Genomic DNA, 10,055 nt, shown 5'->3' with positions numbered 1-10,055 from the left:
TCTTGGCTGTAGCAACCTTCCTCCTTCTGTCTGAGCTTTTGTAGTGCTCTAGTAAACTAATCAAGGCCCAGGCTGAATGGGTGGGTCCAGGAATTATCTACAGTTGGGTGGGTCACATCTCCATGGAAACACTCAAAGTTTTCCAATCTAATCAACACTAATATGTTTGCCCACACAAGATTGCATCAAAGATAATGGCGTTTTGGGAGGACTTAATACATTCATATTGGCACACTCACTGACCTGGGCCTTGAAATGTCCTCCCCTGTCCAGCGGGTCTTCAAACAGTGAGGTTATGTCTCACTGTTGTGAGAGATTTTAAAATCTGTGTCCCTCACGGGAGAGTTCTGGTCTGCTCTTTCTGTGCCTTTCCCACACGGAGACTGAGTGAAGGGGAGGGGAGAGGACTGGCTGGTCTGGGATGGAAAATTCCCACCTGACATTTCTTCTCTTTCTTCAATTTGGTATTTGCAGGGTCTTTCTCCATACTATAACCTCCTCCAGAGTTTTGAACAATTCAGAATTGTCCTTTTGTTCGTTGAATCTCTGGAGAGAAGTTTTCAATAGCTGTTTATGTCGCCATGTTGATGATGTCACCTCTGAGGCCATTATTTCTTGACTAAAACTGTCCTACATTTCATTCTGGAGTGGAGAGAAGACATACTCAACCAAATAAATGTAAAGGGACATGAAAAAAGAGAAATAAAGTGCTTTCTGATTATACTCTGATTATACTCAGGAATCCTGCTGTTCAACTCACGGTTACATATACCGCCATAAACCATATATAATAATGCTATACATATGTTTAAAATTTTACACAAAAAACACCATAGTATTCTGCAAATTGCCTTTTTTACTTGATGTTATGTTTTTGTGATTTATCCAAGTTGATGCTTGTTGTTCTAGTATTTCATTGAAATTGTTGAATAATATTTCATTACATGAATATACCACAATTTCTTTATCCATTCTCCCATCAGTGGACAGTTAGGTTGCTCTCTTCCCTTTTTTGGCTGCTTTGAGCTACGTATCAAACTACGTATTTGGCTTGTAGATGAGTCTTCCTATTCATATATATATGAATTCTCAAGTGTATGTTCCTAGAATGGAGTGGTCCTCATTGGTATTGTTTACCAGTCACCAATATTTTCATGTTTCATAGAGGTGGGTTACTTCCATCACAGAACACTGACTATGGCACTGGCTTAGGAGCTGGCTGATATGCAGTGAGAAAACTTACTGAATGCTTTGGGAAACAGTCATTCACATTATGCAATGATGAAACATTTTGTAAAACTGTCACTTTTGTAATTTGTAAGGCAGGTAATTTACCTAGTGAACTTTTAAATCTAGGAGAAAGAAGCTGGAAAGGATAATATTAATTAATTGTATAAGTTACTCTTGACAGTGTTTGGCAAGGTATTACAAGAAAGAATGTGTTCAGAAAAGAGTTGGCCTGTGTGCAAGCCAAAATGAAAGGGAACAGAGACCCCACAAATGTGAACTCTTTTAGGGCCAGGAAGGCAACTGCTTCTCATCCCCGCACAGTAAAAGATAAAATTGAGGAAGGTTTTGAAAGACAAAGAATGAATAAAATTCAGTTTTCTGTATGGGAGTGTTCAGTGCTGTTCTCCTGTAACTTGTTACATCAAGGGATGTAAAACCTCTGGGTGGATTAAGGTGTCTCATAGTAAAGGCCCAGTTTCATTCAACTGAAGAAAATACTATGGGTGTGGGTCAAAATATCTTCAATTAAACCTAGAGTGGCATGGTGGTGAGAAAGCAAAGAAACATAGCAAGTAGGTTTATTTGAGTGTGTCTGTTAGCACTCGGTGCTGCCTGGAATCAAATGATAAGAGACTGAAGGTTTTGAGAGAATTATACTGCCAGATGAACCACTGGTCTGATCTAGACTGTTTGAATCTTAAAACAACCCCGAGTCTCCCAGAAAGTGTGCTGAGAAAGCTGCTCAGCCCCCAAGGAGAGCCTATTCTCTGGTGTCCACTTCAGCTTTGGCCAAGGAGAATAATGAAAAGGGAAATCTCTTGGAGAGTAGGGTGAGGGCCTACAGAGAACCCTCCAGGTGTAGAATCAGGGCCTAGTAAAGATTATACTCGTTCCCAGGAAAAATTCTCTGGGATTATTTATTGCTATGTTCCTGCCCCTCATTCCATCATTAAGGCTTTTTTATTTTATTTTATGTTATTTTTTTATTTTTTTTATGCCACACAATATCAAGGATCTTTATTCTCAGTTCTGAAATTAAATCTGTGACTACAGAGAACATGTCAATATTTGAAAGTAAAAGGTCCCACTAGCTCCATTCTTTTCAGTCTTCAGCCACAAGGTTATGCCTTAATTTCAGTGTTCAACAAGATAAATGAAGTTGAATTAGGATTGAAAAAGTACACTAAAGATAAATGCAAAGGGGAATATACTTTTTTCACAAGCAGTTCATCCCAGTTACCTTAAAGAATATACTTCATTTTAATTCACAGAGTTGTGACAGAACCATATGATGTTAGTGAAAATCAACACAGTAGTTAGACATTAACAAAAGATCAATTTGGAAATACTGAGTCAGGCAAGCATGTGAAATTCAGAGTATAAAGAACTCAAAGCCCGGTGGTCAAGCAAAGACACTCTTCAGGAGAAGGTGGATTTGAAGATGCTGAACAGAACTATGTAAGTTAGGAGCTGAAAGAGATGCCTCAGAGACTAGGGGACTTATTTTATAAATGAGGAAAGTGAGCAGACATGAATTGGTGACGCTCACACAGCTAGTGCTTGTGGCAACCCCTGGCCTGAGCAAAACAGGCCTGCAGATCTTTGGTGCACAGCAGTCTGCATGACCTAGGCAGCTAAATGTTTAACCTATTGCCTTTCTAAGCCAGTAAAGAGAAAAAGGGTAAATTGACCTTAAAATGTAACTTGATGCAAGCAGGCAGGAAGTGAGAGGCTCTTAGTCTCACAAAAGAGCAAAATTTTCAAGTGCTATTCTAGTCCTTCCTGCACCACCCCCCAGGTCAGAGTGACCTGTTCCTGCATCTATGCTCCCCCCACCCTTAGGAGGGCCTTTGTCTTAAACCCCTATAAAAGGCTTTCTGCCCTTTTTGCATTGCTCGAACGTGATGCCTGCCCGGCCAGAGAAAGCCATCATGATCTCTCCACGACTTCTTACCCTGTAAGTAAGCCCTGAATAAAAGTTCATGTATCAGAAAATGCTCGTTGTCTTGTTTGGCCTTTGGACTGGCATGGCCCTCTTGGGCTGTGACAGTGTTATTTGCAACTACACATATCTAAAATACAGGGTGATATTACAGAACATATTAAGACCACTGTTTTAAATAAAACATTTCACTAAGCCCGCTGATTTAAACAAAATATTTCAAGACGGATACAAGGGGTGGAGGTGAAGTTGTTAATATAGCACAGCGGCATGTTTCACAAATATTTGATAACCACAATCAAGTTTTCATGCAATTTTTTGATGTGTAGCAAAATGTACTAGCTTTAAAAAACGTGCGTTCTTCAGCTTTCTCCTATACTTCTTTTTGCTTTATCTTTCAAAACTGAGCATTGGATTTTTTTTTTAATAAATTCAGGTTTATTGAGATATATTCACATACCATACAGTCATCCATGGTGTATAATCAACTGTTTACAGTACAGTTGTGCATTCATCACCCCAATCTATTTCTGAACATTTTCCTTACACCAGAAAGAATAAAAATAAGAATAAAAAATAAAAATAAAAAAGAATACCCAGTGCTCACTTCACAATTTTAGCACATATACTAAAATTAGAATGATACAGAGAAGGTTAGCTTGGCCCCTGTGCAAGGATGACACGCAAATTCATGAAGCATTCCATACTTTTGGATTAATTTTCTGTGTTTGAAATATGTGCAGATGTGCTTTACAGAATAAAATATCTGAATTAAAAAAAAAAAGAATACCCAAATTATTCCCCCATCCCACCCTACTTTTCATTTATTTTTTGTCCCCTTTTTTCTACTCATCCATCCATACACTAGATAAAGGGAGTGTGAGCCACAGATTTTCACAATCACACCGTAACCCCATGTAAGCTATGCAGTTACATAATCGTCTTCAAGAGTCAAGGCTACTGGGTTGCAGTTTGACAGTTTCAGGTATTTCCTTCTAGCTATTCCAATGCATTAAAACCTAGAAAAGTTTATCTGTATAGTGCATGAGAGCACCCCCCAGAGTGACCTCTTGACTCCATTTGGAATCTCTCAGTCACTGAAACTTCATTTTGTTTCATTTCACTTCCCCTTTTAAGTCAAGAAGATTTTCTCAATCCCATGATGCCAGGTCCAGGCTCATCCCCGGGGAGCATTGGGTATTTGGATATTTTTAACCTAAGTATTGTTACATATACATACATTTCAACTGCACGTTTTAGGAAGAAACAAAATTCACTATATTTCAGTAACTAATAGTGTATTTATACAATGAAAAATCATCATCAAAACACATTTTTCACTGGGAAAAAGAAATAAAATAGACAAATGGATCTACACAAAGTAAAAAATTAACTTTGTTAGATTTCAGTGTGACACATGGTCCATATCAAGCATATCTGCCCTTACTCCCCCAGAGCCGTCCATCTTGCTAGTTAAGGATTTTAAAAATGTTCTAAATTGAAATTTTATTATACTGACATTTGTTTTTCATTCCACGTCATCTTCAGCCAAGCTCTGAGCACCTACAATTTTCTGACTAATTGCTGGGAGCTTAGTCAGAAGCACCTGCAACACTGGTGGTGGTGGAGTCTGCTGTAATACTTGCCATAACTGCTGTGGCTGTCCACACACAGCAACTGCATTTGTCAAACGGTCCACACTCTTCTCGTATTCTCCTTGGGCTAACAACTCTTCACCAAGCTGTATTTCTTCAAGGAAAAATTTCTGAATAGCTTCAGCACCTGTAAGGTAAGGTAACTTGGAAAGTCTGTCTCTCTCCTTGGGAAGTTTCTGTTTCTTTCTTCGCTCTCACAACCTGTTCTTGGAATTGGGGTCACTCTGTGTCTTGCGGTCAAAGTAAATGCAGTACGCAACGAAAAGGGCCCCGTGTACCCCAATGGCGATGGTCCTGTCCCGACCCACCACTTTCTCTCGACTGCCTGCCGAGTGTGCACAGCCACGCAGTGGTAGCCCGCAAGGGAGCCCTTGGCCGCCACCCTTCAAGGGGGATGATGCAGCTCAAATCTCCATCAAGTTTCAGTGTATTAGAGAAAATAACATGTCTTTAAGTGTTTGAGACACCACATCTCGAAGCAGAGATGACTGCTCATTGCCTTTGTGTAGAAATTACTGTGCAAAATTGGAGATATCCTGGACTTTGAGCTTGGTGCTGTGCTGGAATGGGGCTTTGGGGTTGTCTCTTTTGGGGTAGAGGTGAGTATATTTTGCATTCAGGAATGAGAGTGAACCAAATATTGGTGACCAGGAGGATAGGCTGTGGGAGTTATTAATGCTGTTCACCAGTGTTTCTGCTTCTCCTTTACTGAGCTATTGTGCTTGGTGGGCCCCTTCAGGTCTCACTCTGTTGGTGCCAGGGGTTGAATAAATTCCACAATATCACAAGGCATGCATTAAAAAATAGGCTTTATTGAAGAAGGGGAAAACTCACAAGACAAGGCTCAGCAAGACAGATGCATGTGGTCTCTCTCCCCATCTGCTGATCATGGTGAGTTTCATTCCAGTGGAGAGTTCCCTTCATACCATCAGTCTTCCTTTTGGTAGGGAATGTATGGTAGAATGGCCTCGTCGGTGGGGAGAACACAGCATTCTTGGCAGTGTGCAGTCTGTGTTTGGGGTGCTGATTTTGCCAGATTTGTATCAGGACCTTGAGGCTGTGGAATGTTACAGTCTCCTCTGTGAGGGGAGAAAGACACAAGTTCAGGAACCTTAGTTTGGTTGCTCTCCCTCCAGCTGGGAGAACAGGTAGTCTCTCCAGTACCAACTAACTTGCTGTCTGGGAAACTCATGGTAAGCACCTAGGATGGTACTTTCTATCCCCTTAATGGTAGAAGAGTCCATGTGACTTGCTTTAGCCAAAGAATGTGGACCAGTCCTGATTTGGATCTTCAGGTTTCCCCTCTGCACGTAACTTTTCTCTGCAGCCATCACTTCTATATTCTTTAAATCTTCACTCTTACCTGGCCCATGAGAGAGAAGGAAAATGAAGGGAAGTACCATTTATTGAGTGCTAGGCACTGAACTGAGTACTTCAAATGAACTATCTTATTTAATCCTCACAACAACCCTTTGGGATAACTGTTGTTATCCTTGTTTTATAGATGAGGAACCTGGGGCTTGGAGACACTGAGTAATTTACCTGAGGTTACCTGAGTAGAAAGTGGCAGAGCCAGGACCCAGGTCTGCCTGACTCCATAACTTGTGCTCACAACCCCAGAGCCGCATCTGTTCTTGTTAGTGGAAGGACTGTCCTCGGTCCTATATCATTTTTCTTCAAAGTTACTCTCTGGCCAGTTGACACTGGCCAGTGAAGGTCCCTGGTCATTTGCGTAGGGACGAACATGTTTCAGGCTCCAGCTCACGTTTCACCTGCTGTCCCAGCATCCCCAGGGAACAAACCTTACCCAACTTTTTCCAGTAATGCAGGGCATGCTAAAATGGATGATTAGGAAGCCCACGCACGAGAGTCACCGAAGGAAGAGGAACTGTTTCTCACTCAGGAGCCAGCAGGTCCTGTCGTGCAGGCAGAAGCATTCTTGAAGGGACTGGGGGAGTGAATGATAGGCAGTGCAGGGGAAGAGGAGGGGGGCAGAGCAGGGTAACAGCTGCTCCTGGTGACTCCGAGTCACGTTCTGAGCCTAAATTAGCCTTGTTTTTTCCGGATCCTATGTGGGCTTGCTGCAGTCTGCCTGGCTGACTTGTCTTCTCTGAGGCATTGTTTTGTCCTTTCTCCCCCTTCCAGTCCTCCTTCTTAGGCTCTTTTGTGAGAGCTACCTGAGAAGCTAGATGGGGCTGCTTAAACGTGGGCTGAGGGGTGGACGGGCGTGAGGGGCGTGAGGGGTGTGCGCGAACCCTTTCCTTGTCTCTTCCTGTCCCTAGGATGTACTTGCTTGGGGTTTTACCATTATAGATAAAGTCTTGTAATGGAATGCAGCTTGAATTAACGTCTTACCAGCAAGATAAACATATGTCTATAAATCTATATCAATATTTGAAAACACATGAACCCCCAAATTTCATATAATTCTACTGCATGATTTTGGAAACTAATGACAACCCCCTCTTCCCTCCTGCCCACCTCGCCACCCCTTAGGTGGCTGCACTGATGGAGGAAGAGGAGCATCAGGGCTCTGGGTCCAGAGAGGTTAGGGAGGGGCTCCGCTAGAGAGAGGAAGTGGGAAGGGAAGCCGGGGCCACGCCTCACAAGCTTCCTTAGTCAGTTCTGGAAAGGCTGAGGTCTGGAAAGCCCACGTCTGAGCCTCATCTCGGTCACAAACTTGCTGTGGAGCCTGGAGAAACTTACTTCTCCTTTCTGGGCCTCAACTTCCTTTCATGGAAAGCAAAAGTTTAAGAAGATGATCTCCAAGTCCCTTTTCTGTCTGACCATCCAGTGCGTCTGTAATTTTTCTCTGTAGACTGCACACTTGCAGAACAGTTTTCTGAGTCTCATGCCTTCACGGCTTAGCACTGTGCCTCTCTCTGCTGAAAACTAATCTGTGCTTCACAATTGATCTCAAAAAAGCAAAACAACAACAAACTGATTTTCTTATGAACGCTGAGAACAACAAAGGTAACTCTGGGTGGGGGGGGTCATTTGACTGAACTTGGCTTTGCCCTGAGGAGAGGATGGCTGGTATCCTCCTCTGGGGCAGCCTTTTGATGTCCCTCGGTAGTACACAGTGTGAACACTTTGGCAGCAATTTGGTTTTACACTTGCCTGGCTAGACGTTCTCTAGACTCTGGGGGTCCTATTGGACTGGGGGTCCTAACAGATGCCAGACAGAAGGCGGCATAATAGCACTCCCAGTCAGTCATGCTGAGTTTTCTTCAGAATCTTCAGAATCTTTTCTTGGGGGAATAGAGCAGCTCAGCACACCTTTTATCTTCGTCTGTCTGTCTGTCTTCCTTTTGTCCCCTCATCCATTTGTGGGGAAGACCCCTGAGGGAAGAAAATATATTATCTTAACTTCAGTATGGCTTCTTTTTTTTTTACTTTATACTTTATAGTTTGAGCTTTTACTTCTCAGTGCTATTATAAACTACATGTAAACTGAACATTTGTATTTTTGAACTCTATTTTTCCACAAGCTACAATTATAAAATAGGAACTGCATTCTTACAGAAAAAAACATGTTGACTTAAGCATGTACTAAAAAAAGGAATGAGATCTATAGCGCAGTTTTATTTACAAAAATTATAAAAAATGCAATGGGTTCTGTTAATGGCCAAGGAAGCACCTATTGAACTAATATTACAGATAACAACCATAAAATATAAAAGACAACTATCTCAAAGCACTGGGGAGTGCAAAAACAAACAAAAAAACAAACAAAAAACCGAAAACAAAATCCAGCAGATACTATAGGGGAGTTAATATTTAGAAGAAAGGAATGGTATTTTGCTAAAATTGGATAGCAACCTGTGGTCTCACTGGAGTGACGAACCAGAGGGCAGGATTCTGGTCAACCATCGCTACTGGAAAGTGAGTGAGAAATTAAAGATAGAAAAGAGCCAGAGATAAGGAAAACAAATTCTGCATATAAACTCTGCCCGAATCTCTGCCTGACCCTTTAACCTTGCATGCAGGGGTGACTCCAAGTGGCTCAGTTAAACCTAAAGGAACTGAATTTAGATTTGAGTTACCACCACTGCAGAAGAGACAGAATATGCAGTTTGAGTTCAGCCAAGTTAATTGTTCCTCCAAAATACTACTTGGCAAAACATAAAAGAATTTAAAGTCTCCATAATGTGTAATTTACATTATACAGGATGCAATCCCATAGTACTCAATATGTGAAGAAACAGTAAAACTTCATCTATTCTCAAGAGGAAAGACAATCAACAGAAACCATCCCTGAGATGACTCAGATATTGAAATTGTAAAAAAGGATTTTAAAGCAGTTGTTATACTGTACTCAAGGACATATGCTTGCAATGAATGAAAAATAAGGAATATCAGCTGAGAAGTAGAAGCTCTAAAGAAGAATCAAGTGGAAATTTTGGAGCTGAAAAAATATAGTATTTGCAAAAAATATCACTGTATGGGCTTAATAACACTGTATGGAGATGACAGAGTCAGTGTACTTGAAGAGAGATCCAGAACAATTATGTAACCCAAAGAACAAAGAGAAAAAAGTTGACAAAAAATGAGCAGTGCCTCAGGAACCTATGGGACATTATAAACTGGTCTAACATATGAATAATGGAGTACCAGAAGGAGACAAGAGAGGAAATGAAACAAGAAGATATATTTGAAGAAATAATGGCCCAAACTTCTGCACATATTGCTAAAGATCTGTATTTGCAGATTTCAGAATCATAGTGAACCCCAAGTAAGACACGAGCCCTCCACTCCTGACTACATCATAATCAAACTGCACAAAATAAAAAAAATTAAAAATAAAGATAAAATCTTGAAAGCAGCAGGAGAACAATTTCATGTTGCATTCAGGGAACAAGGATTTGCATGATTGCTGACTTCTCATCAGCAGTCACGGAGGTCAGAAGACCATGGAGCATTATCTTTACAGCTCTGAAAGAAAAAAATCTCATCAATCAGAATTCTGTATCCAGCAAATGAATGCTAAATAAGGATGTTTCCAGACAGAATAAAATGAAGAGAAATTGTAATCTGCTAAAGGAAGTTCTTTAGGCTGAAGGGACATGAAACCAGATAGAAACTGAGATCTATGGGACCGAATAAAGAGATTTAGAAAAGGATATAAATGTGGATGAATTTAAATGACTATTTTTCATCTTAATTTATTTAAAACATATAGAAAGTTTTTAAAACGAGAATTATAACATTGTATTATGGAGTTCATA

General features: G+C 40.8%; 1 non-coding gene and 1 pseudogene across 1 annotated transcript; one reads left to right on the top strand and one right to left on the bottom strand.

The window, feature by feature from the left end:
- The first annotated feature begins 3,771 nt into the window (after nt 1-3,771).
- Nucleotides 3,772-3,883, top strand: LOC119535652. Its single transcript, XR_005217264.1, has one exon. It is a non-coding gene; the product is annotated as a U6 spliceosomal RNA (small nuclear RNA).
- Nucleotides 3,884-4,700: 817 nt separating this feature from the next.
- LOC119535310 lies at nt 4,701-8,700 on the bottom strand (annotated as a pseudogene).
- Between the last annotated feature and the right edge of the window lie 1,355 nt (nt 8,701-10,055).

Source organism: Choloepus didactylus, chromosome 5 (assembly GCF_015220235.1).
Source record: "Choloepus didactylus isolate mChoDid1 chromosome 5, mChoDid1.pri, whole genome shotgun sequence".
Lineage (NCBI taxonomy): Eukaryota > Metazoa > Chordata > Mammalia > Pilosa > Megalonychidae > Choloepus > Choloepus didactylus.
This window is presented reverse-complemented; position numbering and strand designations above follow the sequence as displayed.